The sequence below is a fragment of the Arachis hypogaea genome, chromosome 4 (genome assembly GCF_003086295.3).
Source record: "Arachis hypogaea cultivar Tifrunner chromosome 4, arahy.Tifrunner.gnm2.J5K5, whole genome shotgun sequence".
NCBI lineage: Eukaryota > Viridiplantae > Streptophyta > Magnoliopsida > Fabales > Fabaceae > Arachis > Arachis hypogaea.
This window is the reverse complement of record NC_092039.1, coordinates 37618338-37620733: the sequence shown is the minus strand read 5'-3', so window position 1 is coordinate 37620733 and position 2396 is coordinate 37618338. Positions and strand designations below refer to the sequence as shown.

General features: G+C 24.6%; 1 long non-coding RNA gene across 2 annotated transcripts; it reads right to left on the bottom strand.

Moving 5' to 3' along the window:
- Positions 1-293: 293 nt before the first annotated feature.
- Positions 294-2039, bottom strand: LOC140184428 (uncharacterized). Of its 2 annotated transcripts, none has more exons than XR_011881068.1 (2): positions 1735-2039; positions 294-1382 (listed from the first exon to the last, which is right to left on the bottom strand). It is a non-coding gene; the product is annotated as an uncharacterized lncRNA (long non-coding RNA). The 2 variants fall into 2 exon arrangements; XR_011881069.1 differs by having other exon boundaries at positions 1020-1400; positions 1735-1963.
- Between the last annotated feature and the right edge of the window lie 357 nt (positions 2040-2396).

Below are 2396 nucleotides of genomic sequence, written 5' to 3'. Positions count from 1 at the left end.
ACGAATTCTCCATAATCACATCGTGTTCTGTGTGTGTTTTATATGTTTCCAATGCTGGACCACACATAATAATAATACATACATACACAGCTATACTGATATACATACATATCAACAGATCCACACTTGTCTTTGCTTAACAAACTAACAAAATTTCAGCCGTTCCCCTCTTTGTCCCTATAACATCATCTTCTCTCATAAAACGCATCTCAAAAAAGTGAGACAACGGTTATTCAAATTATGACACTAATGGCTACCATTTTGTTTTATTTTAAAAAAAAACACACCATATATATGAATAATTCTAATTGTTCATAGAAATGAAATAAACCACATATATTTGCACATATAGATAAGATAACATATTGCACTTCACTATTACATATATATACACTTTGTCTTATATCAATATATACACTTTGTAACAAATTATTAGAATTGAAATTAAAAAGAATAACTCAATTCTAAAAAAAGAATTACTAAAAAACTATTAAAATTTATTATTTATCACCAATTAGCTATCTCAGTATTTAAAATTATGACATAAAATATGTTATTAGATTTACTAAAAAATTAAATTGGATTAAAAAAATTAAATTATTAACTAAATAATGATTAAAAACAATAAATTTTAATAGTCTCATAATATTTCTTTTATAAAATTTAATTTAAAAAATAAAAAATATCCTCTACTTATAAAATAATTACTACTTGTCTCAAATATGAACATTTAATGGGTGACCTAACAATATTAAATTATTAGAATTAAGATTAAATAAATTTAATTCAATTCTAAAAATAAATTCATTAAATAAAAAATATCTTACATTTATAAATCGATAATATTAAAAAAATAATATCTAAAATTATCTTATATAATATAACATCTAAAATTTTATACACATAATATCTGTAATTATATATTTATTATATTTAAAATTATACAAATATTTTAAAAATAATTAATAAATATTAAATAAAATAATTTTAAACTATTTAAATTGATTTTCTATTGTACCCAACACATTATTATTTATAAATTATCTAAAAATTTTATTACAGAGAGATGTAGTATTTGTATTACAAATAACACGCGTGAATATGAATATGGGAAAAAGTGGATAATGATTAGTATAGCGTGGAAGATAAATATTAAAGAGAAAAACAATGAATAATTTACAAGGGATTTAAAAGAAAGTTGTTGTACGGAACAAAGAATTGGAAATTCTCTAAATTAGAGGTCGTACCTGAAATTGAAATTGTAGCTGAAACAATAGTCCCATAGTTGGTGATGACGATGACAATGATGATGAGTAGCGAAGAAATTAAAGTATAAATAAAAAAATCTGTTGGTGATTGAGTGATTGAAGCTGCTAGATGACCTGATATGGAACCATAATCTAAAAACTCAAAATTACCCTCTTTGTTTCTTTCCTATATATAATTAATTAATGGATCTTTAGTTCAAGAAACCAAGCCCCATGAAATTGAAACTTGCTCTATATATATATATATATATATATATATATATATATATATATATATATATATATATATATACTGCCAATAAGTTTGAATCTAAACGATCTAGTACTACTAAAAATATAGAAATATTTAATAACAAAAAAAATTAATTAAAAATTTAGAAAAATAATATATAGATGATGAAATTGTTTCTTTTTTTCTTGCTTTTAATTAATGATAAGGCGATCTAGAGCGAGTTTGGTAAATTACCAGATCATGCTGGCAGCTTCAACCTCTCAAACCAACATAGATAGAAGATGAGAAGAACGGAAGCTTGATGAGTAATAAAATATAGCTAGCTAGGAACATATATAGGAAGTGACAGAAGAACAAAGCATGTTTATTTGGAGTAAATTAAGAAAATGAAAGACACATGCATATATACACGATCTCTATCTCTTTCTCTTCTATGGTATTCTTCTTTACTGTGCCATAAGAGAGGATCAGAGAAGTAGAGAGAGTATTTAATGGTGGGTTTATTGGTCCTTCTTGCTTACAGCTATTGACACTGACTTGCTGCTCCTTTTTTTTTTTCTCTCTTATCTCATCACTATGTTAGTTGTAGGGTTTATATTTCTTAATCATCATATCATACCTTCTTTCCAAGGGGACCACGCACCATCTTTCTCCTTAATTAATTCATTCATGTACGTTAAACTTATTATAATCATATATCTCATGTAATTAGAAAATATAATCTATTATGCATTTACTTTTGATCCATTATTGCCACATGTGAAGTGATTATTATATCTATCATAGTTTATTCAACAATATGTGTATCCATATACATGTATGTAGATCAGACTTATTTCAATGACGTCATGAAGTAGATACCATACATAAAATAGATGTATATTATTTATGATGTA